The 27,018-nt window shown below is 39.8% G+C and overlaps 1 long non-coding RNA gene and 1 pseudogene across 8 annotated transcripts in view; one reads left to right on the top strand and one right to left on the bottom strand.

The window, feature by feature from the left end:
• The window catches only part of LOC109496017, a 160,705-nt gene that overhangs the window by 109,694 nt on the left and 23,993 nt on the right, over positions 1 to 27,018 (top strand). For 2 of the 8 annotated variants that reach the window (XR_006592303.1, XR_002739557.2), the window contains 2 exons: positions 219 to 302; positions 1,096 to 5,310. This is a non-coding gene — a long non-coding RNA (uncharacterized LOC109496017). Of the gene's footprint in view, positions 1 to 218; positions 5,311 to 27,018 lie in introns of those variants that run through there. The other 6 variants (XR_006592297.1, XR_006592298.1, XR_006592300.1 and 3 more) reach the window with 4 other exon arrangements.
• Positions 7,562 to 8,345, bottom strand: LOC101087128 (annotated as a pseudogene).

The following is a 27,018-nucleotide window of genomic DNA, read 5'->3' as shown; positions in this document are numbered from 1 at the left end:
GAAGGCTGAGATTTGCTACCTTTGTTTGATTAATGCTTGAGGTCAATTTGAAATGTGTGTGTGTGTGTGTGTATTACATATTTGAATACATAGGTATATATAGTTCCTGATATTAAAAAGACTCCTGTAATTTGGATTTTCAAAGATAGTCTCTGCTTTGTTTCTCTTAGTTTCTTCCAGAAACAGAAAGACTTGATCACTCTCATTTTTATTTTCAGCTAACTGGTTTCATCTACTTTGATTTGTGTTATGCAGCAGAATTTTTGGATGCCAGATGTCTAAAACACAGAGGTTAAAAGCAGGTCAGTTTCAACTCAAGACTATCATTTTACAGTTTAGTGAATATATTTACAAATTCCATAGTAACAAGCCTGTTGACACTGGCACAGTGAAATTATTATCCTCAACAAATAATCCAGTACAAAAGTGTTTTCTTCAGACCCTGTGTGCCTATCAGTCACTGATGAGAGCCCAGCACCTGACGATAGGGCTTATGAAAGTTTGAAGTGGAGGAAGAGGAGCTGTAGCTTGGGGCTCTTGTTAATGACTCCCGCATCCTCACTCTGCAGCCAAGCCTGGCAAAGTCCACAAGAAACAGCAGGGCTTAAATAGCTCACTGCTAGTCCTAGCAGGGTTCTTGTCAGTCAGATATATTCACTGCATACCTATTGTGTGCAGAACGTAGCGTTTCACTTGCCAATTCAGCACTGAGAGGTTGGTTTAGCCCTTTTTATCTTTATGACCTGCAGACTGGTAACAGCATTTCTAGCAGTGTGTTCATTTTAACAATAATTTATTCCAATAAAACAAGGTGGATGTTCCCTAGATATGGACACCATATGCCCTGAATTTTCTGGGCTAATCTTGATTTCATGTAATTTTATTTTCATTACAATAAAGGCAATTAGTGAAATACATAATGAAATGTGATTTCAATTTTTTTATATTATTCTGAGACTTCATATAATGAATTGGCATATCAGGAAAAAATATTTTGCTAGATTACATGTATGGATTTCTTTGGAAAATGTGGTTACTGGGTAGGTCATGGTGATCCTTATTTTTACTTCTTGAACAAAAACGATGCTCTTTCAGGAGGGTGTTCTAGCACCTATGTAAACCTTTGGCTCCACTGAAGACTTCCCAGCTCTTCCGTTTCCCCTGCAAGGAACATTAAAGGCTGTATTCTGATATAGCCATGGATCTTAACATCTGTTAAGAAATTTTGGGTTTCAAGTAATAGAGACACCAGCTTAAACTGACATAAAAATACGGGAGATTTATTAGGTCATATACTTGAAAAGGTAAGTCAGGGCTGGCTGTAATTGAGGCTTAACTTGGAAACTCATATAATGTTGTCCAGGACTGGTTTTGTCTCAAGTTTCCCTGTCCTTTGTGTTGACTTCATCCTCAGATTCCACACAGGGCCGTGGATAGCCCTCAGTTACCTTCAGCCTCTCAAAATGGCCCTAGCAGTTCTAGACCTTTCATCTTTACTCCTCACTGGCAAGGAAAAGAAAGATTTCTTTCGGTAGCATCCATGAAAGAAGTAATTTCAGTACCAGAAACCCTAGCAAACCTTTCTTCTGCTTCATTGGTTCTGCTTGGGTTCTGTGTCTTGTCATCAACCAATTAGGTCCCACTTTAAAATTTGGGGTGAGGTCAATCATATCTATGCCATGCCATGTGAGTAAAAATGGTTCCTCCAAAACAAAATTAGGGAGGGGAAGGATGCTGGAAAGAATGAAATATCAAATGTCTACTATAAGTCTCTGGGTTTGTACATACCGTTAAAACACAATTTCCTAGAGTAAAAGAGCAATTTGCAATGCAAAGCAGTCAAATCATATTATCTGTACATGTTGAGTGGTCAGCCAGACTCACACACTGGCTTAAAGGTTTTTTGTTTGTTTGTTTGTTTGTTTTTTGTTTTGTTTTGTTTTTTTTCTGAAGACGAGGCACATAGTTCATAAGGTGAAATTTCATGCCTGACACAGAGTGTTGCACCCAGGAGATGGGCAGGTTTACTCATATTTAGTCAGAATTACAAATAGATCAAGAAACTCCAGGTCGGCAGAACAAAGAAATGTAATAATATCAGTATTTCTCTTAAAAAGCATGGGAATTATGAGGATTCCAGAGACCTTCAGATCATGGAACAAAGAAGAACATCCTAGAATTATGAAGCTAAGGTGAAATCCTGAATATGCTGTCTCCTAAACTTACTCCACTATAAGAATTATCTGGGGGAACTTGTTTAAAACACAGATGTTCGAGTTCCACCCCAAACTTTCTGAATCAGTAGCTCCAGGGAAGGGCCTAATAATCTGTATTTTCAAAAGCAAGGAAATTGGGAAACATCAATTTACTCTACATCTCCCACTCATCTGTGAAAATCACATAAATTTGTATTAGAACAGGGAGGATACTCTTGCAATTGCCTCATTTATTCATTCAGCAAATATTTATTTTACATTTATTCTGTTCTAGATACCATGCTTCTAGGCAGTAAGTATACAGAGAAGTATAGTCAGATAAAGCCTCTGGATTCATGGAATTTATGGTGTTATAGGGAACACAATTAATAAATTAGAATTACATAGACACATGATTACTACAAAGGGGAATATAGACTGCTTGAGGAATGATTAGGAGAGCTAGTGTCATCAAGAGAGCCTTAACTACTTACCCATTGGTGTTTTCACGCATGTGAGATACAACTGAATGTCCAGTAGGAGATGACAAACTTGAGAACGAGTCCAAGATAGACCACACTCCACTGATGACCAGAGAAGCAAACTGGCCAGATCATGTAAGTATAAGAACATCATGGAAAGAGATCTTGAGGAAACACCCCCATCACTGGTGTTTATTCTATCTTCATACATCTCCCGAATGTTTACTTAAACTGAGAGGTGAAGCTGTTTCCTGATCTCAAAAACCGAATTCCTAGAACCAAGGGATTGCTGATTTTACTACCTTCAGCACTTAACAATGGCGAAGTCAAGCTCATGCATATAGAGTTAGATGCTGGTGCTGTGTGCTTGTAAAGAGCTTTGCAATTTAGTCAATTTAATCAAATAGATAAAACTTGCCTTTGTCGTTTCTCTCACATGCAATTTGAATTATCAGAAAAGATGGAATCAGAAGATGTTCTGTCACTTGCATTCACAAGAATAGAAGACTTTCTATCCACTTTTCTATTACTGTTTCAGTGTGGCCATTCAGTAATATGTGAAACAGTGGTATTACAATGCTTCTTTTGTAAATGAGAATTACTGTTGGGATGTATCACAAATTTTCATTTGGGGGGGCGGGGAGAGGGGCAGAGGGAGAGGGAGGGGAAGAATCTTAAGCAGGTGCCATTCCCAGTGTGGAGCCCGATTGGGGTGCCACATCACAACCATGAAATCATGACCTGAGCTGAAATCCAGAGTGGAAGCTTAACCAGCTGAGCCACCCAGGGGTTCCCCACGTTTTCAGTTTAAATACCACATTTTTATTTCTGAAGATTGTTGATTCAAATCACAGAGTAGTAATGAATGTTTTGACTTTCTGAATATACTTTCAGCTCTGAATCTGGTATAGAAACTGCAATTCTATTAATTCTATTATGTTGATATTTAAATGTTGTCTAGTAAAAATGCTATATGTAAGGCAAAGGAGTAAAAATATCAGGTGATTCTTTATAACACACAGATGAAAATCTACGGTGTATTAATTTCAGGTTGATAGTCCAATATGGAAAATTCTTGTCTTACTAATACCCAGGATTTTAAGATTGTGTTACTTTTATTGAAAACCAGCTTCTTGTTTTCCTCCAAAGTAGTTTATTGTGTAAACATAATGTATTGTTTGGCTTAGACAGGATTTTTTAAAAGTATCAAATTTATAAAATGCTGCTTTGAGACTGAATTGCACTGGTCAATATTGCCATGATTTCCTGGCATCTTGGAAATATAACTCAAGATTCATTATAAAATACTTGTTACTAAGACTAAGTTTGTGTCTTTGGAGTAAGAGCCCAATGGCCATAAAACCAACTCTTCTGTACACACAATTAGTTGCTTGTTTTTCATAAGTATGTTTTGAATTTTGCCTACATGAAGCTGAAATATCTTCAGGAAAATTAAAAATTCAATTAACAAATCAGTATTTTAATTTTATAGCCTAGGCACTTGGAAATACAGACTGCTGGGACTTTTGTTGATGATGCTATTGTTGCTGTTGCTGTTTGGTTGATTTTTTTGGTTTCCTTCCAGATGTTTTACAGCATAAAGATAGCCATAGAAAATCCATTCTTAAGTAAATGGACACGTTTCTCTTCCTTATTATATAGAGGAGATAAAGATGACTGTAATCAGTATACTTGTTGGCCACTACATAATAATCTTTTGTTTGCGTTATACCTGGCTTAGAGGCTACAGTATCAGCATAACGAGATAGAATTCTTGAGGGAAATCCTTGGGGGAAAAGTCAAAAACAAAAACAGGAAAACAAAATGATTGTCCACTTATGATACTGGGTATTTTGGGGGATTCAGATGGTGTGCTGTTTGTCAGGCAAGAGAGGATAGGCAATGAGCAAAAGAAGACATAATTACAGAATGGAGAGACGGAGACCTGATAACATCATTTGAATTCTTAGATCCAGCCATGCTACATGCAACTTTAGACTTTCCATATTTATTCACCAATAAATTTCTTTTTTTAAAACTTATGTTACGTTGTGTTTTATTTCTGGCAATTGTAGCCAAAAGTCCCAAATTATATATCAGGTGTTGAAAAAAAACAGTGCAAAGTTCTATTTGTGGTTATGAGAGAATAAAAATGTAACACAATGTTGTCTATTAGTCATGATCTTTAGTAGCAATATTATAAGTTTTGATAAAATGATATTTCTTATGAATTGAAGGTGGGTTCAATTAGAAAGCGGGTTAGGGCTGATAACAGTTTTACTGAAGGCAAAATAACAAACTAAGATAAAGTTTTTATGCCTTTAATTTAATAACTACTTTTGTACTCATATGGTATAGGAGGCTCTGCCATAGCACATTCTGCAAACCCTCTTTAGAAGAAAAAGACAAATGAGGAGAATTCCCTGTAAAATGTATTATGGTGGTTTATTGTGTTTAATAGAGTCAACCTGATGTCCCAAACCTTCTGCCTTTATAACACAGATGACCATAAGTTCAGTAAGTTCTGTTAACTAACACATAGAACTGTATATTATACGTCTGGGGAATGTTGCTATAAAAAAAGGAAATTTAAAGATTTGGAGCACTAGGGGCGCCTGGGTGGCTCAGTCAGTTGAGGGTCCAACTGCGGCTCAGGTCATGATCTCACGGTTCGTGAGTTCAAGCCCCGTGTTGGACTCTGTAGTGACAGCTCAGAGCCTGGAGCCTGCTTCGGACTCTGTGTTTCCCTCTCTCTCTCTCTGCTCCTGCTCTGCTCACACTCTTTCTCACTCTCAAAAATTAATAAACATAAACATTTTTTGAAAAAAATTGGAGCACTAAACTATCCATAAAATTATTGAATAATTCTAGATAACTGAGGCCTTGCAGAAAGATGACAAATTTTAATGATCTTTAAGCAAGAAAAAGACATTTGATATGTGGGAAAGATTGTAGAATCCCTGGAGTTTAAAGACATGTTTCCTTCTGGTTTATTGTCTCTCGCATACCTGAGGCAAACGCAGTCAACATTTTAGCCCATTGTTTCCTGACACCTGTGTCATTGAATGAAAGTTTGTACTTGTACTTTATTTAAATGCTTACTATAAATGAGACATACTTCTACTTTGTACCTTACTGATAAATGGACTTTGTTTTCCATACCAAACTTTACCTCTAAGCATTCACTTCTAAACCATCGCCACCATAGGTTAATCTCTGGCACCAAAGATAAGATAAAAGGTGCTCAGATATTTGAGATATGATAGGGAGCCACTTACAGATTCCAGTACTCAGTCGTTGGACAATTTCTTCTTACCTGATAAGCATGCTTTCCTACAGGAGACTGCATTTTCTTTTTTCTGATTTTTTTTCTTTTTCTTTTTACATGCCAGTTTAACATACAATGTTACATTAGTCTCAGGTGTACAATATAGTGATTCTATATATTACTCAGAGCTCATCAGGATAAGTATCCTCTTAATCCCGTCACCTCTCTTACCATCCTCGCTCCCCACTTCCCTTATAGTAACCATCATTTTGTTCTCCATAGCTAAGAACTTTTTTGTTTGTCCTTTTTTCTTTGTTTGTTTGTTTTGTTTTTTAAGTTCCACATATTATTTAGCATTATACCCTTTAGATCCATCCATGTTATTGCAAATGGCAAGATTTCATTCTTTTTTATGGCTGAGTAACATTTTATTGTATATACATACCACATCTTCTTTATCCACTCATCTGTTGATGGATATTTGGGTTGCTACCATAATTTGGCTATTGTAAATAATGCCGCAATAAGCATAGGCATACATGTATCCCTTCGAATTAGTGTTTCTGTGTTCTTTGAGTAAATACCCAGTGGTAGAATTACTGGACCATAGGGTAGTTCTATTTTTAATTTTTTGAAGAACCTCCATACTGTTTCCCACAGTGACTGTACCAGTTTGCATTCCCACCAAAAGAGCACAGGCGTTCCTTTTCCTCCACATCTTTGCCAACACTTGTTGTTTCTTGTGTTTTTTTTTTTTTTTATTTTAGCCCTTCTGACAGGTGTGAGGTAATATTTCACTGTGGTTTCGATTTGCATTTCCCTGATGATGAGTGATGTTGAGCATCTTTTCATGTGTCTGTTGGTCATCTTTGGATGTTTTTGGAGAAATGTCTGTTTATCTCTTCTGCCTGTTTTAAATTTTTTTGGGGGGGGTTGAGTTGTATAAGTTCTTTTTTCATTTGCATTTTATTCATTGCTTATGTTGCATATTCAAACAAATACAATAAACCTCATTTTATTTAAAAAAAAATTTTTTTTTCAACGTTTATTTATTTTTGGGACACAGAGAGACAGAGCATGAATGGGGGAGGGTCAGAGAGAGAGGGAGACACAGAATCGGAAACAGGCTCCAGGCTCTGAGCCATCAGCCCAGAGCCCGACGCGGGGCTCGAACTCCCGGACCGCGAGATCGTGACCTGGCTGAAGTTGGACGCTTAACCGACTGCGCCACCCAGGCGCCCCAATAAACCTCATTTTAAAAACGTAAGGCACATAAAAGTCTCTGTCCAAGGTCTATCTTATTCTTTAAATTTCTGTTGGCTAATAAAGATATTCCCACTACAGAACTGGAGCTATCTAGAAATGCACATGATAAACTTTGCATGCAGGATACCTGAAATATTATTATATCTTACCTCATGACACAATTGAACAGTCTCAAATCAAATGTTTGTATGTGAATAACGATTATAACTATTGTTGTTATTTGCAAAACCTTAATCAGCTTATCCACATATGTACAGTCCGGTCCCCAAATGTTAATTATATAAAATCTAAAGGAAGAATAGTATCTACCTGCATCTGTGTTCCATTTCTTTAAAGGGAGATTTGGCATTTTTAGTCCTCCTTCCATGAGTCATGTTGCTACTTGCAAAGGCCAATGTTATACAGTGCTGAAGACCATGGATGGATACTGCTCATATGACACCTGAATCCAGCCATCCTGATCCATAGCATAACACCTGAATATATCTGTCAACCCCTGCAAGATGATGCAGCCCTTGATGAAGTCATCAAGGGCCCCCATACTTGTATGTCACGCTTGTGGATGAAGATGTCGTGAAACTGGTCAGAGGGCCCATACACTGAAAGTGCTTGCTTGAGCTCTTTCTTGTCAACCATCCTAGAGTGGTCCCTGTCCGTAAGTGTGGAAGACATTCTGCCAGTCTGTGATGTATTTCCAGATAACAGTGAATTCGCTGAAGGTCACACCAGCCTTGTTCTCTTGGTCAAACAGAGATATCATTGACCTGACAGTCACTGAATTCAGTGGAGTCCATGTGCCATTGGATAGTGCTTGCTGAAGTTCATTGTCCAGTATCAGTTGGCTCCTATCTTTGTCAACCCTCTGGGAACCCTCTGGTAAAGCTCTGATCTGTCAGCACTACACCTCTGGCAGGGCGGGACGGAAGGACAACAAGGGTAGGTGGTCATGGACCCAGGCATGGTTGGGATGAGACACGGGAGAAATTTTACATATTTTAAATACTAACCCTGTATTGGACATATCATTTGAAGGCAAATGCCTTCTCCCATTCAGTAAGTTTCCTTTTTGTTTTGTTGATGGTTTCCTCTGCTGTGCAGAAGCTTTTTTATTTTGGTATAGTCCTGATAGTTTATTTTTGCTTTCGCTTCCCTTGCTTCAGGAGACATGTCTAGAAAAATGTTGCCACTGCCAATGTCAGAGAAATTACTGCCTGTGCTCTCTTCTAGGATTTTTATGGTTTTAGGTCTCACATTTAGGTATTTGATCCATTTTGAGTTTATTTTTGTGTATAGTATAAGAAAGTAGTCCACTTTAATTCTTTTGCATGTAGCTGTCCAGTTTTCCCAACACCATTTGTTGAAGAGACTGCCTTTTTCCCATTACATATTCTTGCCTCCTTTATCAAAGATTGACCATAAAATCGTGGGTTTATTTCTGGGCTCCCAATTCTGTCCCGTTGATCTATGATACCTATTTTTGTGCCAGTATCATTCTATTTTGATTACTACAACTTTGAAGTATATCTTGAGATCTGAGATTATGATAACTCCAGTTCTGTTCTTTTTCTTTTCCTTTTTTTTTTTTTTTAAGACACGTGTACTTATCAAGTGCTTCAGCTTGTCACATTCTTTTTTTAAAAAACTGTTTATTTATTTTTGAGAGAGAGAAAGAGTGCATGCTCACAAGTGGGGGAGGCGTAGAGAGAGAGGGAGACACAGAATCCGAAGCAGGCTCAGGCTCCAAGCTGTCAGCACAGAGCCTGGCACTGGGCTTGAACTCAACAAACTGTGAGATCACGACCCAAGCTGAAGTCAGACACTTAAACTGCTGAGCCACCCAGGTGCCCCTTGTTCTTCTTTTTCAAGATTGCTTTGATTATTTGGGGTCTTTGTGGTTCCACACAAATTTTAGGATTATTTGTTCTAGCTCTATGAAAGCTGCTGTTGGTATTTTGACAGGGATCGCATTAAATCTGTAGATTTCTTTGGGTAGTAGGGACATTTTAACAATATTTGTTCTCTCAATTCATGAGCATGGGGTATCTTTCCATTTATTTGGGTCCTCTTCAATTTCTTTCATTAATGGTTTATGGTTTTCAAAGTTTGGGTTTTTCATCTCCTTGGTTAAGTTTATTTCCGGGTATTTTCAGTGCAATTGTAAATGGGATTCTTTTCTTTTTTTTTAAGTTTATTTGTTTATTTTGAGAGAGAGAGAGAGAAGAGGCAGAAGGGGAGGGAAAGGGAATCCCAAGCAGACTCCATGCTGTCAGTGCATATCCCGACACAGGGCTTTATCTTACAAACAATGAGATCATGACCTGAGCCAAAATCAAGAGTTGGACGCTTAACCACCTGAGTCACCCAGGCACCCCAGGGTTATTTTCTTAATTTCTCTTTTTGCTACTTCAGTATTAGTATATAGAAATGCAACAATTTTTGTGTATTGATTTTGTATCCTGCAACCTTACTGAATTCATTTATCAGTTCTACCAGTTTTTTGGTGGGGTCTTTAGGGTTTTCTATATATAGCATCATGTCATCTGCAGAGAGTGACAGTTTTACTTCTCTCTTGCCAGTTAGGATGTCTTTTATTTCTTTTTCTTGTCTGCTGTGGGTAGAACTTCTAGTACTATGTTGAGTAACAGTAGTGAGAGTAGACATCCTTGTCTGGTTCCTGATCTCTCTTATAGTTGATCTATTTCCCCTGATTTTTCTTTTTTTTTAATTATTTATTTATTTTGAGGGGGGAGAGGGGCAGAGAAAGAGGGAGACAGAGAATCCCAAGCAGACTCTGCATAATGAGCATGCAGAGTGCGATGTGGGGCTCAAACTCAAGAAACTAAGATCATGACTTGAGCCCAAATCAAGAGTTGGACGCTTAACTGACTGAGCCATACAGGCACCCCTGCTTTTTGTTTTTAAAATCTTTTCTCTGCTTCTCATATTCGCATGTCCTCAGTTTCTTCTTTCTTACTGGTAGTGTTCCTATTCATAGCTAACAACAAACCTCACCAATTTTTTATCAATTTTTGTTTTGTTCATCTGTTTATGTGTTTATTATTTCTACTGGCACATACCATAATTTTTATGATTATGATTATTACTGAAGTATGTGGTTAAATTTGACCATATACTGGTTATTAAAGTTAAAATTATTTGGAGAATTAGTATGAACCATATGGTGATGATGGTTTCCTCCACTGAGAGTGTCATGGGTAGAACTATGTCCACCAAAAGTTAACATGCTGAAATTCTAACCCTCCATACTTCAGAATGTTAACTTACTTGGAAATAGGGTTATTGCAGATGTCATTAGTTAAGATGAGGTCATCTGGAATAGGATGGACCCCTAATACAATGTGACTGATGCCCTTAAAAGAGAAATTTGGATATAGATATGCACATAGGGGGAATGTCATGAAACGAGTGGAGTTATGTTATCACAATCAAGGAAGTACCTGGGGCGCCTGGGTGGCGCAGTCGGTTAAGCGTCCGACTTCAGCCAGGTCACGATCTCGCGGTCCGTGAGTTCGAGCCCCGCGTCGGGCCCCGCGTCGGGCTCTGGGCTGATGGCTCGGAGCCTGGAGCCTGTTTCCGATTCTGTGTCTCCCTCTCTCTCTGCCCCTCCCCCGTTCATGCTCTGTCTCTCTCTGTCCCAAAAATAAATAAAAAAACGTTGAAAAAAAATTAAAAAAAAAAAAAAAAAACAATCAAGGAAGTACCAGAAGCTAGGAGAGAGGTCTTCCCTCGAACTTTCACAGAGAGCATGACTCTGTCAACACCTTGATCTCAGAACTCTGGCTTCACAAAGTATGAGACAGCAAGTTTCCACTGTTTAAGTCACCTAGTTTGTGGCAGCTAGTTTGACCTCATTGTGGCAGCTTCAGGATAAGAAAGTGTACTGCTTGCACTCTGGGTGGGGATAAAGAAACCCATGCCTTTGGCTGATGAGTATACCTTAGGCTTAGGAGCTGGTCCTCACAGGGTCATTTAGAATCTCTCTAGTGCTCCTCAACCACCTGGTACATGGAGACAGTTCTTGACTCAGTGGTCAAAAACAATAGAGTTCAAGGGCAGCATAGAGTTCCCAACTCTATGATTTAGCACTGATTTTCTGTTAAACTCTAGATTTAGCACTGATTTTCTGTTCTATGTACTGTCGTATTTTACATATCTGTGTTTACAAACTCAGGGCATTGGTGAGTGACTCTTTCCCCTTCACTACTCAGTCTAAAATACGCTTTCACAAAGATGCCTGGATACATTTATAGTTTAGTGAGCCAAATAGCTTTGTTTTCTAAAGGTAGGTCAACTGAAAGAAGAGTTCAATACACTCTTTCCAGCCAATTAAATATTTTTTTTCCCAACGTTTATTTATTTTTGGGACAGAGAGAGACAGAGCATGAACGGGGGAGGGGCAGAGAGAGAGGGAGACACAGAATCAGAAACCCGCTCCAGGCTCTGAGCCATCAGCCCAGAGCCCGACGCGGGGCTCGAACTCACGGACCGCGAGATCGTGACCTGGCTGAAGTCGGACGCTTAACCGACTGCGCCACCCAGGCGCCCCAACCAATTAAATATTTTTGAAAATAGCTCTTTAGTTAGGCAGTTTAACCTAAATTTTCAGAGAAATAGTAAGCTTAAAAGCAGATTAATAAAGCAAATAAACCATTCATTATAATTAAAGACTTTATTGATTGAAACTTGACTTATATTGTTAACTTAATTATAGATTTTATTGTGGCTTGAGCAGAATGTTTTCTCAAATTGTTCTGACTTTCCCTAGTCATCAGGCTAACTTCTAGACTGCTTTTTTCCACCTTGCAGGCATCAATACCAGATCTTGAATTAAAAGCAAAAATAATGGTGATTGTTTATATCTATAGAATGCCTTCCGGTACACAAGGCACTTTATATAACAGAAGCTTTCCTAAACCACTTTCACATATACAGTCTACTAGATGAAGAAAACTTTTCATTTATTTCTGGGCACACTGAGGACCAGGGACTAGTAGGCCCCTTGTCAGCAACCTGGTCACCTTTGTGCCCCACAGTGGAGGAATTTGTACCAAGTTCTCTGTGCCCTCAAAACTGTTTAAGTGAGGAGTACTTGTTATTGTAATTGTATGATTTAGATAAATGTTATATAAATCAGTGACATAGGAGTGCAAAAAAGAGAATTGTGTCTATAAAATCTAAATCTTCAGAAGGACCACAAAAGACAAATCACATCAAAAATCAATCTGAGGTGTGCCTGGGTGGCTCAGTTGGTTAAGCATCCGACTTCAGTTCAGGTCATGGTCTCACAGGTCATGAGTTCGAGCCCTGCATCAGGCTCTGTGCTGACAGCTCAGAGCCTGGAGCTTGCTTTCAGATTCTGTGACTCCTGCTCTCTTTGCCCCTCCCCTGCTCACACACACACTCTCTCTCTCAATAATAAATAAAAAACATTAAAATTTTTTTAAAAATCAACTTGAAATTGGTTGTGGAACAGACGTCATAAAAAAAATTGAGAGACAAATCTGGAAGAATTCTTCCCAGGTCGCTTTTCGAATGCTTTAAATTGTTACTTTAACTTTAAAGACACACAATAGAAATCATAGACAATACACTTTATGAATGTTTCACCAAGGAAAGAAGATTCATCTTCAATGACACAGCCAGGCTACGGTTGGCAGAATAATATTCCCACCCCTATCATCAAAGTTATCCACATCCTAATCCTCCAACCCTGTGAGTATGTTACCTCGTATGGCCAAAGGGGGTCTTCCAGATGTGATTAAATTAAGGATCTTGGGATGGAGAGATTATCCTGGTTTATCCAGTTTAATCCAATGTAATCCCAATGGTCCTTGTAAGTGGAAGAGAGATAGTAGAGTCACAGTCCGAGAAGGAGATGTAATGAGGGAAACAGAGGCTGGAGGGGTGATTGCTGGCTTTGAAGCTGGGAAGGTACCATGAGCCAAGGAATGTGAGGGACCTCTAGAAGCTGGAGAAGGCAAGGAACAGATTCTTCCCTGCAGCCCCCATGGGAGGCTTCCCTGTAGCCCTGCAGCCCTACAGACACCTTGCTTTTAGCCCAGTGAGATCCATTTTGGACTTCTGACCTCCGGAATTAGAAGAACAATTTTTTATCCTTTTAAGCCACTGTGCTTGTGGTAACTTGTTACAGCAGCAATAAGAAATTAATTCACATAATTTTTTGATAATTGTTTATCCACATATGTATAATAAGTGTACATTCATGTTTGAAATTAAAATTAAATCATTATAGTGTGTACGTATCACTTTTTAACAATTTCCAATTTACCCAACTTTTTGGTTAATTGACCAACCACAGGCTCCAGTTTTTTTTTTTTTTTTTTTGAGTGACAGGACGATTATTCTATGTGATAACTCATTTTATCCACAGTTTTGTGAAGTCCATATCACAACTGCTTTCAAAGTTCTAGTTTTGTCTTTGTCTCTGGCTTTCTGATTGGGGTGGAGGAAGTCATTTAATTTTCTTCTTATTTTCATTTATGAAAACTGGGGGCTTGGACTTTTACACTCAAACAGTGTATGATTTAAAAACTTTCATCAAATAATCTCACTTATCTTCTCTCACCTGTTTAATTTGTAGCTGAAACCCTTGGGTTTATCTGTGCTTTAGCTCTGATTTAACTTGAAATTAAAGTCCGTGTGCTTCACAGCTGCTGGCTGCCCTTAACCAGGGACTTACAACTGAAATGTTTGAAGAACAGTGGAGTCAAGAGACCAGGATTTCAGATCTGATTGACACTAACTAGCTGGGTGTCCTTTGACAAATCTTTTAATCTCTCTGGGCCTTAGTTTTCTCATTTATAAATTATGAAGTTGGAGTCAATAATTTTTAAAGTCTTTTTTAGCTTTACAATTCTATGACTCCATAATTTAATTCTAGAAAAATTCAGCTGTAAGAAATGCTAAATTTGTCATCAAGGTGGGAAGAAAAATATTGTGGTTTGTAGGATATGCATACATGTTCCTGTATATTCCTATGAATATCTTTTCCAAGAAGTTGAAAACATGTATTTACATTCTGTAATTTACCTAATTTCCCCCCCTTATCATACAAACCTAAAAACTACTTTTAGACACAAATGCCTTTTTGTTGGAATGACCTTGTCTTAGCCATGGATACATGCTGCAAGACACAGCAAGTTCCCACTCGGTTATGGACATTGAGCTCAGTACTAGAAAAGCTCCAACATGTCACATAGGAGGAATCAGACTTCAAGACAGATCCATTCTAGTATTACCTGGTAAGTGCTGTCACAGAAGGTAGTACAAAATGCAGAATATGGGCAAGGGAAGAAGTGGTTAATCTCATCTGTAGTAGTGACAAAAAAGGTTTTTGCACCTTTTTGAACAAAGGCTTTTTGACCCACAAGATGCATCCTGAAGGTTCTAAAAAATAAAAAGCAAGTTTGGGGGTTGGGAGAGTATTTCAGTCATAGAAAATAGCCTGTTCCAAATGCAGGGGTGTGAAAGGCATGGCATAATTGGAAAAAAAGGTGAAAATTTCATCATGTTTAAATAGAGAGCAAGTGTGATAAAGGACTGGGAAAGTGCATAGAAGATAAGACAGAAAAAGTGCAAGCTGTTTTCTACCAAGCTAGAGGTGACAAGAAATCAGCAAGTGTCTTCCTGGTGAAATGACATGATCAGGTGTTATTTATAAAGGGATAATTCTAGGGACGCCTGGTGTCTCGGTCGGTTAAGTGTCTGACTTTGGCTCAAATCATGATCTCACCGTTCATGAGTTCGAGCCCTGCGTCAGGCTCTGTGCTGACAGCTCAGAGCCTGGAGCCTGCTTCAGGTTCTGTGTCTCCCTCTCTCTCTGCCCCTCCCCTGCTCACACTCTGTCTCTATCTGTCTCAAAAATAAATAGTAAACATTAAACAATTTTAAAAAAATAAAGGGATAATTCTAGCAGGTATTGGGCAGGTGCAGACTCAGTGCGGGAGGCTTTGTAGAAGGAAAGGGGAGAGGAAACTTCAAGAGATAGTGAACATTGAATTAAAGCAATGCTAGCAGCCATTTCAGAAAAAGAAGCCATTGGCTTTTATAAACGGGTATTCTTTCCCAAAGCACTGCCCCCTACCCCAGCAAGGGCTTCCAGGTCACAGACCAAGTCTTAGTTTATTCTCCAGAACGGTACATGAAGAATATTTTACAATACAGAGCTCCTGACCATCAACACCGGTAACACAAAACACATGTATTTTAAAAACACATGTAAACAGAATTTACAAGGATCAATGGATTATAAAGTGGTTTCTTATTCCCTCTCAAGGCTATGAATACATTGTGAAATCTAGGGCAGTTAAATACTGTATTTAAATTCGGATATGGTATTTACATATGTTACTTATTCTTTTTATAAAGATATGCCCTAGCGAAATTTAATCAGCCTTTGCAAGTTTATATACTGTGTCTGTTGGAAAAATATTTTAAATTAAGCTGTTGCTTTAACCTGACTAAATTGTCCAACCGACCTTACTGGCAAAGGGGTGTATTAGAATCAGGTTTCACTACGAGTGACAGAAAATTCAAATAACAATGGCTAAAGTGGATAGAATTTCGTCTCCTAGATAAATAAATATGATATGTTAACACAAAGCTGGGAGTAGATAGAGCGGTCATCAGAAACTGAGGCTCCTTCTATCTTACTGCTCTGTCATCCTTAGTCCATGACGACCACTACATGATTCAAGATAGCTGCTAGTGCTCCAAGTATCATTTTCTCCTTTACCAGTAGGAAGGAGGAAAGAATGTAGACAAATGGACCTCTTGAAGGACTTCTCAGATCTCATGCGTGTAGCAAGGTTGGTGAAAAATATAATCATTATTCTAGATTGCATCGTTTTGACTAAAAATTGGAGAGTCTATAAGGAAGATGAGACAATATGTATTAAAAGGTAACTAGCAGTCTCTGCTGGAAAGGGACATAGGACCGAGTGTGAAAACAAAGCAGGGCCAAAATTAATTGCTTTAGTAATCCAAATGATCATTTGGTGACCAGTTCCATAATTACAAAAAAAAAAAAAATTCTTGGTAGTTTGGATACAAACTGCCTAGGAGATACATCAGCTGGGAGATTGGGAACTGAATGGTTTAACTGTTCCAACTTTCTCATCTTGCTTATATATATGGCATATATTTTTCTAAAAAAATGACAGTGGGTTGGTATGGCAGTTTGTCTCCAAGATGGCTGCCATAAATTCCTTCCTTCTATATATATATACAGATGGAGAACTCTTAAATTATTTGTGTTCTTTGGGGAAAAGAGAGATGATTGGTGATTTATATTCTTTTGGTGTTAAATATTTTATATTATTACATCACCTAACACCCTTGCCAACACTCACTCACCAACCACCACCCTCCGTGGCACCCCTCCTTCTTCTAGACCGATGAACATCATGCCCTGATGCTATCCCAGGTGCCTGGTGTCACCAAGCTCTGCTCACTTCAAAGGACAATTGCTGTTCCAACACCATTTTCTTCCACTTCATACTCTCTGTTTCCCCCCCGGGGAAAAACCAAACATCTTATAAATAAATTGGCAATTCTGGATAAAGAAGTACTCATGTTTGATTGGTCATATCTCTCTCTCTCAGGTCATGTGTAAGCTTGTGCCTAGGCTTGTGCCCACCAGAAAGGTGTTAGTGACTCAAATCAGAGACTGGGGAGGCTGGTTATGGGACATGACTTTGGAGTGTCAGGGCCTCATAGTGCCCTTAAATAGTTTTTCATGAGGTAAGGTGGGGGTCACTTTCCTGCTTGAACATAGCGCTCGCACATATGTAACACCCTACAGATTAGGTAAGCGCTATTAGAATTTTCAAATGGGGAAGAAATGTAAAACATTAAAATGAGAATTGTAGGTGTGGCAGTTTGTCTTCCAGATGGCTGCTGCCATCAATTCCTTCCCTCCCTGTAGGATCAAACCATCCCTTCATGGAGGGGTGGAGTCTGTTCCTTCCTCCCCATTGGATCTGGGTTGGACTTAGGGACCTGCTTGATCACTGAATGAAACCTGGCAGGTTCTACCTGGGCCTTGGGAATGCTTGCTTTTGAAAGGCTTATTAGGAGGAGAACAGATGTAAGAAGTGTGACTGTCCTGTGACCACCATGCTGTGAAAAGCCCAAGCTCTGTGCAGAGGTCCTGGAGGAGCAGATTCTGGGTGGGGAATGAGGGACTGACTATGTGCATGAGGAAGCCTTCTTAGAAATGGATCCTCCAGACCACCCACCCCAGCTGAGACCACATGGATCAAGATAAACCATCCAGCCACACCCTTCTCACATTCCTGACCCACAAAATTGTTGAGTAAAATAAAATTAGTGTCTTAATCCCTTAAATTAATCCTTAAATCCCTTAAATCCCTAAGTGGCATAAATAGATAACTGAAAAAGTAGGTTAAAGAAAGAATATAATACGGGGAAAGGGGGATGGAAGATAAGCAAGAGGTAAAATAAGGTTGAAGGATTCAAAAGAATGTAGAAAGCTGTGAAGTCTTTGGTATGAAGCTGAATTTCAATAAACGAGAAGGCCAGGTGATAGAGAGCCGGATCCATAAAGACAAAGTAGAAGAACTGTCTAAGAAAAGTATGTTAACATAAAGAAAGACACTCCCAAAAGGAAAATAAGAGTCTCAGGAAGAGGGAGAATTCGACTCACATTGCAAAAAATCTGGTCATACTCACCCCAGAAGAATTGTGTAAAAACCAAAAATGTGTAATATGAAAGGGAAGCTAGGAGAAAGAAAGAAAAATCTCATTGACACCAATGTTCCCATTCGATAAGTAACGTCTATCTATTGAAGGTGCATATGCACTAGAAGTTGGTGGTTTATAGGTGGAAGAGACATAATTCTTGCCTTCATAGAGCTCACAAACATATTACATCAAATTTTTGTCCTAAATGACAACACAGTAACCCCTCCCATTATGAAGAAATATTGGAACCTCTAGTTGGTAGAGAATAGTAACATTTCTGCATGGTTAATATGAAGCCATATCCTTAAGAAGACTGACCTATGAGGGAGCTGTAGAAAAGCCAAGCCTGGAAGCTAAATCCTGACAATTGGAATGATCCTAATACAGGGTCATGCCTTTTAGGAAACCTAAGTTAAAGTTTATTGGTAATTGATGATGAGAGTTCAACATTGGATACTATCATAAGGAAGTTACTCAATGAGCTGAAGGGGAGCCTGGTATTACTTTTTTTAAAAAAAGAGAAGAGAGGATTAAATAAGAAATACAGAAATGTGTCTTGATTCCTGTATTTTTGAAGGAATACAGGGCTCTGTATATCCTGTATATCCTCTATATCCTGGGCTCTATCTTAAAAACCTTAGGATATTTCTTGTCAAGAATCTCATAGTAAATATTATAGTGTATTGCTAGGAGCGCAAAAGCTACCCAGACATACCTTCCTTCATTTAAAAACAAAATTGATTTGGATTTTCCCATTCACGGTTAAATTTACTGAAAGTGGGGTCTTTCCATTTTGCAATGTAATGGGGGAGTAGATTTTTTAAACAGTCAAGATTTACACCACCAGTAAAGAACAAAAAAAGATACAGTCTCTGATGCTCCTAATCATTTGGCAGTTTTAGCCAGTTTCTTGCAGTGACCATATTTTTGCTTCCCTGTAACTCAGCCTAATCTGTTTTACAAACTTTTGTTCACTCCCACCTTCCCCCCTTCACTCCACCCATGGCCAATGTCCCTTTACCTGTGGCATTTTACACTTGAGGAGAGCTGCTAACAGTTGACAACAAAAGGACCGCTAATCGCACCAATTAAGAGGTGTGAATGTCACCCGTTACCTACCAGCTTTGTTACTGAACATGTTAATTAGTAATTGTACAGGTGCAGACTTTTAAGTTTACAAGGTTAACACTGATGCACAGCTTTGTTTTGGCTGTTTGTTTAAATATTGAAAAATCATGGGTAAAGGGCTGGTCTGTGTTGAAGAATGAACAGATGTCATTGCTGTACTTTCTCAGACAGAAAATCTTTAGACCGACTTAAAGCAATAAAAGTGACCTTCCAAGAAGTGATTCTCTGTGGTCAGTCTATCAAAGAGGACGTGTTATTGGTTTTCTTGCCCCCCGTGGAAGAGTGAGGAACTTGCCTTCACAGGACTGTGGAACTCTACTGGAATGTCATTTGAAGGCACTATACTAGAAGCATGTAGAGTTCATTAAGAGAAAATCCCCTAAAGGTGTTTTCAGGAAGCCCAAAGTTTCTATATATTGATCTTTCTGAAGGCTTTACTCATTCATTGAGTCAGTGTTATAGATATATCTTGTAGACTTCTTTTTTAAAAAGTTTTGACTAATAAAACACCTGGATGAGGGAATCTGTCTCAGAATCACATTCCATCAGTTTGATAAGAACCAAGGGATCACCCTGACTAGCCTCTGATTAGGGAAAGTAACAGAAATTCATTTTACAGGGAGGAAAACTGAGGTCCTAGACATTACATGACTTGCCTGAGTCCATTAAACCAAGATTAACCTCAGTTTGCAGAGTGAGGTAGATATTTGGGAAGAGCTAACCTTCAATTGTTCTCTAGCAGAATGAGTAATTCCTGAGGAACTGGTAATTTTTAGCTTGTCCTCAAGCCTACTGAAATATCTTTGCTCTTTCCATGCATCTGTAAGAGCAACTGTTGTTTTCAGTCATTCAACGGGAAAGTGTGCGGTAAGGGCCTCTTCTATTTTTGTGGTAGACTCCACAACAAATAAAGAACGTCTCTCTGGCTCCTTGGAACCAAAACTGCAAGGTTTTGAGAACTGCTGTGCAATGGCAAAACTAGTTGATTGGTTTGGGACCAGTGCCCAGACCACATTTAAGGGAGTTGATCCAGGTCCTGGGTGACCAGGATCTCATTGCCCCCTAGTGATGTGTCTCACTAGTTATCTGCCTTACATCAAGGGGGAAAGTGAAGGTACGAATAGCAGGATGTCCAGGCATATGGGCTGCCCTTCTCTGTGAACACAGGGCATAAATCTAACTTTTTATCCATGATTAAACAAACGAACGCACTCCAAATTTTTAGCGTGTGCCTGGCTCATTGTAAATGCTCAAGAAATGGTAGCCATTATTGTTAGCAGTTTATTAGCCTCTGGGGACATTTGCATCTTACATTTAATAACCATAAAAATAACTAACATTTGCATTGGACGTTAGCCTTTTCTTTTTCATGAAGCTGGGACTCTTTTCTTCCCTTCATTTTGCATTTAAAATTCAGTTTTAGGTTCTGGTTGTTTTGCAAAGACATGAAATGTATAGTGTAGAAAACTGTAAAAATTTATGTCTTATAATTAAAAATCTATAATCCTGCCTCTCGAGGATAACTGTTATTAACACCTGGGTATGTTACTTTAAGCACTATATTCTATACATGCATAAACATTTAAAAAATTAAAGTGGGAATTGATTATGCAAGCTGGTTTAAAAGCTATATTTTCATTTATAGCTGTATTTAAAACATTTTTCTTTAAAAATATGTTTTTATTTCCATTGCAGTTTTTGTTAGCTGAATATTTCTTTGTGTGGCTTTTCCATAATTTAACAGATGTTCTATTTTTGCATATATTGTTTGTTTCTAATTTTTCATAACTATAAGATACTGTAATGAGTAACATCCTTGTGGCTAAGTTTCTTTAGATAAAATTAAAAAAAAATTTTAATGCTTTATTTATTTTTGAGACAGAGCATGAGCGGGGGAGGGCAGAGAGAGAGGGAGACACAGAATCCGAAGCAGGCTCCAGGCTCCGAGCTGTCAGCACAGAGCCTGACGCAGGGCTCGAACTCACAAACCGCGAGATCATGACCTGAGCTGGAGTCGGACACCCAACCGACTGAGCCACCCAGGTGCCCCTAGATAAAATTTTAAATGTAGAATTTTTAGGTTAATATACACATATTAGTATCAATTGCTGCATAACAAATTATCTCAGACTTAGCTCAAAACAACACACTTTCATGAGCTCAGTTGCTATGGGTCAACAGTTTGGATGTGACTTAGCTAGTGTATCTTCAAGGCACCAGTGAAGGTATCAGTCATCAGTGCAGGTTGTGGTCTCACCAGAGGCTGTGCTTGGAAGTATCCACTTCCAAACTCACTCAGATTGTTGAAAGAATCCATTTCCTTACTGTTTTAGGACCAAAAGCCCCTGTTGGCTATAGGCTAGAGGATGCCTTCAGCTCCTAGAGATAGCTGAAAGTTCACTGCCATTTGGCCTCCTAACAGAGGCAGCCCCCAGCATGGCAGTTCGCTCCTTCAAGCCAACAAGAGAAACATACTCCAGCAAGACACATGTTAAAATCTTATGTAACATAATCATGTAATCACATGTATCCTCCCCCTCTTTTTTTTTTTCTGTATTCATTCTATTGGCTGGACATAAATTACAGGTCCCATGATTCTCCGGGGGAGGGCATGACATAAGGGCATGAACACCCAGAAGCAGGGTCATGGGGGTCATCCTATCTATTTGTCCACTATAGTACATGTTTAAAACTTTTGTTGAATATAACCAAACTGAAATATATCTGTATTAGCACAGAATTAGTGTGACCTTTTTTCTGTCACATTGGTTAATTTCTATAGCATCATTAAAAAAAAAGAAATCACCAATTTGATAGAAATTGTGATACATTTTTATTTGAATATATTTGTTTATAATTGAAAATAAATGTATAGTCCTATGTTCTTTGGGTATGTGTACATTTCTGTTTCCTTCCATGTCCCCTGGGTAGAATATTAACATTGTTTATTGTTATACTTGTTGCAAGTATTTTTCTCCCATATGTCTGTTGATCTTTGTTTTTTGGGGAGGGAATATTTAGGAATATGACTTATTGCATTGTAGTTAAATCAGACATTCTTTACCTTCTTGGTATTTCATTACCACCACATAGAGTGTTTTCCTGCCCCAGGATTACAGAAATATTCTAAAATATTAAAAACAAAATTGTAAGGTAATCTCATGATTATTTTTTCATTTACATTTAATCTATCTGATATATGAAATAAATTCATTATTATTATTATTTATCACAAATGGTTGGTAAATTTCTAGAAGCTTATAAAAGACTAAAAATCCCAAAGGACCTTGGGATTTTTAACCATGTTTAACCAAAGTTGAATGTTTAACCGACTGAGCACCCAGGCGCCCCTCTCCCCTCCTTCCTCTTAACAACAAAACCTCTTGAGTTGTAGCAGAATTCATGAACAACCATTTATAGTCTACATTTCCCAACTTCCCTTGCAGCCATTCATGGCCATATGACTAAGATTAGGCCAAGGGATGTGAGTGAAAGTTATGTGTACAATTTCCTGCTTACATACTTAAAGAGACTTTTTCTTGATGCTTTTTTCATTTTCTTTTGTGCCGGAACATGCATGTGCAAGAGATTCGCTTTGCCCATAAAGGCAAAGGCAACACTGTAGGGCTTTGGATCTCATTGTGCTGTCTCCAAACCATCAGCATAAACATCCCATGAGAACTTGTTAGAAATGCAGGTTTTTTTAATGTTTATTTTTGAGAGACAGAGTGTGAGCGGGGGAGGGGCAGAAAGACAGGAAAACACAGAATCTGAAGCAGGCTCCAGGCTCTGAGCGCTCAGCACAGAGTCCGATGTGGGGCTCGAACTCATGAACCGAGAAATCATGACCTGAGCCGAAGTTGGACACTTAACTGACTGAGCCACCCAGGAGCCCCAGAAGTGCAGATTCTTGGGTCAACCCTTTACCTAATGAATCAGAAACTCAGGTGGGCTCAGAAAGCCCTCCAGGTGATTCTGATGTCCTAAAGCAGGGACTGACAAACTATGGCCTGTGGGCCAAAATCACTGGGGCAGCCTGATTTGGTACAGCTGGTGAGCTAAGAATGGTTTCCATATTTTTGAAGAGTTGCCACAAGAAGAGCGACAAATAAAAACAAGGAATCTTTAATTGAGACTACATGTGGGCTGCAAAAACTACGATATTTACTCTGTGGTCCTTTACAGAAAAATGTTACCAACCTCTACATGGAAGTGTCAGAACTACTGTCGGAGGAGCTGCTAAATCAATGAGATGGGAGGAACTTAGATTCAAATAATTTTGTGGAGTAGACTTGCTCGTCAGTATGGCCAGTTTATCTCAGGACTGCTAGGCAAAGGAAGAATTAGCTGTGTCCTAAGTGACCCACATGTATGTGGGGTCTCATTGTTACAGCAGCCGAGCCCGTACCCTAACTAATGGTTATTTCACCATTTGTTTTTACCCTAACAGGTAAGAAGCTGCTAGGTAATACGCTGATCTCCCTTCCCACACCTGTTAGCCAGTGGTCTGCAATTTGTTTGTAGTCTCCCACATTATGTCTTTCCTAGTGGCTGTTTAAAGATTCAGATGTTAGGTTCACCTAACAATCTTCCACATAACTTGAGCCCCAGAGGCTTCAGAAAAGTTCAAGGTCAAATTCAGTCTACCTGGCTGATGATACAAATGTTTTCTATTACGATAATTTCTTCGGAATAATCAGTAATCTCATAATCAGTAATCTTGTCTTTACATGTCCTTATTCTGATATATTGGTTTAGAATGGTTGGTGTATCAGCGCTGAACAAACCGTCATGACCTGTTTTCTGGCTGATGCAAACAGATTCACCCTTGTAAAAAATACACTGAGTGGCATTAGCTCTTAATAGATAGGATTTAATGGTAGTATCTGCAGCTGTCGGCTGTGGGATTTCTTTTTAAGAGCGCAGTTATGATTTAGGCCAGACACATAAGACTATTGCAATTAGGGAGGTAACTAAAAAGGTTTAAATGACCTTGTAGGGAGAGGGGTCTCTATTCCCAGCTGCGCTCCCAATGCCGGCTAAGCATCCTGTCTAGATCTGGAGATGGTGCAACACCCCAGCCTTGGAAAGCATATCAGAGGGGAAGGAAGGGAAAGGGTGGTTTGAACTACAAAGTTCAGTTGGCAAACACAGCTCTTCTCTGTCTCTCTGGAAATTTGTAAGCCAGCTAGCAAGCAAGGTGGCAAAGCCGGATTTCCAGTGGGAGCAATGTGTCCCGAGGTAAGACACTGCACACAGAAACTGAGCTCAGGTTTGGGGCAATCGGTGGGTGAGTGGGCAGAAGAAGAGGGTTGGGTTTGCAGGGACAGGCAATGGCTTCGCAGCACTTCATAAGCGCAGTTGTGGCCACAGGCTCGCTCGTGTCATTTTGTACGCAGTAATGAAGCCTGACGAGAGGTCTCCTGCTTGCCGATAGCCGGCTGTTGTCCTAAAAATGCAAACCATCGCCTCGGGCCATGGAATCGGGAACAGGCAGAGGACAGAGGCTCCGGCTGGGCCTCCCACTGCTAGCTCTCCCTTCAGCACTCCCGACTTGGACAGAGAAAGCTGGTCTTTACCCTTGTACATAAGGACACAGAAGAAAGGGATTTTTTAAGGTGTCCCAGAGGCCGATGGTTTTAATCCAGACTTTTTGCTGAGCAGATATTAAAGATGGGGGAGGGGGGATGGCTACCACCAATCCTCACGTCCCCATGTGTTTTCTCATGCAAAATAAGCTTTTTGAACTTGAAAGCTGCATTTTCGCTTAGTTCCCCAGTGCCCCCCTCTCCCCCCTCCACCTCTATCCTCTTTGTTTTCTCTATAGAGTAGGCAAGTAAATCGGACCCTCCCTCAGCAAGTCTTTTAACGATGCTCATTAATAATCGATGGGCCTGGCGAACGCTAGGGGTTCACAGCTCCGGGGCGAGGCAGCCGCAGACGCCGCGCCACGTGGGAGACCCCGGCCTGGAGGAAGCCCCCGGGCCGAGGCTGGCGCGGCGGGGCCGCTGATCTGGAGGCTGCGCCTAGACCCGCAGATCCACGAAAGCAGGCCAGGTCCGGGGCTGCCTGCCTGGACCGAGCTTAGCGATGCAAACCGAGTCGTCCCTTTCCGCAGTGTTTGTTGTTTGTTTTTGTTTTGAAATGCTGCCTTCCTGCTTCCCCAGCAGCCTGCCGGTCCTAAGACTGCAAAGACTTCCTTGACTTGGGGAAAGGCAAATTTTGAGTGGTAACTTGTCCCCCATTGGCTCTGAGGGTCTTTGTTGCCCACTGCTGTATTTCAGAAGCCCTCCTCCTCTCTTGTCAGTCTCCTTGGAAGCAAACCCTGAAGTTGGAAAAAAAAAATGCATGCTGTTTCCTTGTGTTTTTAGGCATCTATTATTTCTATGGAATTCTTGACAGACAACAAAAGATTAAAAAAAAAAACTGTCGATTTTTGCTGTCAAGGAAACAAGCTGTTCTCCCCATTTAAGGCTCCCTTGGTAAACCTGGTTAGAAACTTTATTAAGAATTGATGAATATAGTCAGTCTCTCACAGAAGTCACCTGGAGCTGTTTCTAGATCTCCACTATACGGAGAGCTTGATGAATCCCTGAAAGTGAATCCCGGCTGGATGAATGACCCTGGTTTTCTGAAAGGCCTGGTGGAAGGGGGCTGAACCAGGTGGGGCTTTCACGTGGTGGATGCCCTTGTGCTGCTCTGGAATAGGAACAAGAGCACTAGCCCCTCACACCTGTGTAGCGTTTCCTGGTTCAAGAGCCCTTTCAAAGGAACTATCAACTTTGCTCCCCTGTAACCCGGCGGGAAGGTAGAACATGCCGATCAGGTGGGCCACAAGGAAGTGATAGGGAGACCTCCAACTTGCTGCCCCCTTAGGGTTGCAAGTAATGGTAGCATGTAACCCCTTCTCTATATGTTTCCATCTTCCTTTGACACATTTTTCTCTTTATTCACCATTACGTATTTGTTAATTACTTTCCTTAAAATGCTACTTTTCAGGAAATGAGGCAGGTATTCTGGGTCATTCTCCTTGCTGTGTGTTCATATCCCTATTGATTCTATCTCTTCTTGGTTAAGAGCCAGTCGGTCCCACGAACCCCTGTGATTTCAGTAGGACTTAATGAACTTGAATTGTGACCACATTGGTAGCACTCTGTTTATGTTTACACAGTGGTTTTAACTTTGTTGTCTTAATAGACCCTGACAGCAGTAATTTGTTTATCTGGACCCACAAAACGGAGGCCACCCCAGTAGCCCGGCCCATGTCACACATCTAAACCTAAGTCAGCCTGCACTTATGGGGAATATTTTGCTCTTGGGGAAACCTAGCACCCACCAATCACAATTCTCCAACTCAGCTCTAGCTAGTTTAACTTACCCTAGAAAGTAGGCCCTCATGGGGTGCCTGGGTGTCTCAGTTGGTTGGGTATCCATGACTGATGACTGAGGTCATGATCACTCAGTGGGTTCAAGCCCTGAGTCGAGCTCTGTGCTGATAGCTAAGAGCCTGGAGCCTGCTTTGGATTCTGTATCTCCCTCTCTCTCTGCCCCTCCCCCACTCACATTCTGTCTCTCTCTCAAAAAATAAATAAACCTTTAAAAAAATAAATAAAAAAGAAAAAGAAAGTAGGCCCTGCTGGTTCTATAAGGAAATCCCCGGCCGCCTAGCCAATTCCGCTTTGTATCCGTGTTCTGCTTCTGATGCTCTTTGAAACTTGCTCTTGCCCAAAATCCCTCGAGAAGAGTGGCCCACTGTTTGTGAGGCAATGTACTACTCCAATTCATTAATTATTTTCCCTTGGATAATGAGTATCAGACTTGTTATTAAATTGTATTACTTTTGTTATTTGACAACCTTCATAGCAATCCCGTGAAGTAGGGATTTTCAACATCCTTCTCAGATGAGGCAGCTAAAGCTCAAGAAAGTTATGAA

The sequence above is a fragment of the Felis catus genome, chromosome F2 (genome assembly GCF_018350175.1).
Source record: "Felis catus isolate Fca126 chromosome F2, F.catus_Fca126_mat1.0, whole genome shotgun sequence".
NCBI classification, from domain to species: domain Eukaryota; kingdom Metazoa; phylum Chordata; class Mammalia; order Carnivora; family Felidae; genus Felis; species Felis catus.
Note: the sequence above shows the minus strand (reverse complement) of the source record. Positions and strands in the feature narration are given on the sequence as shown.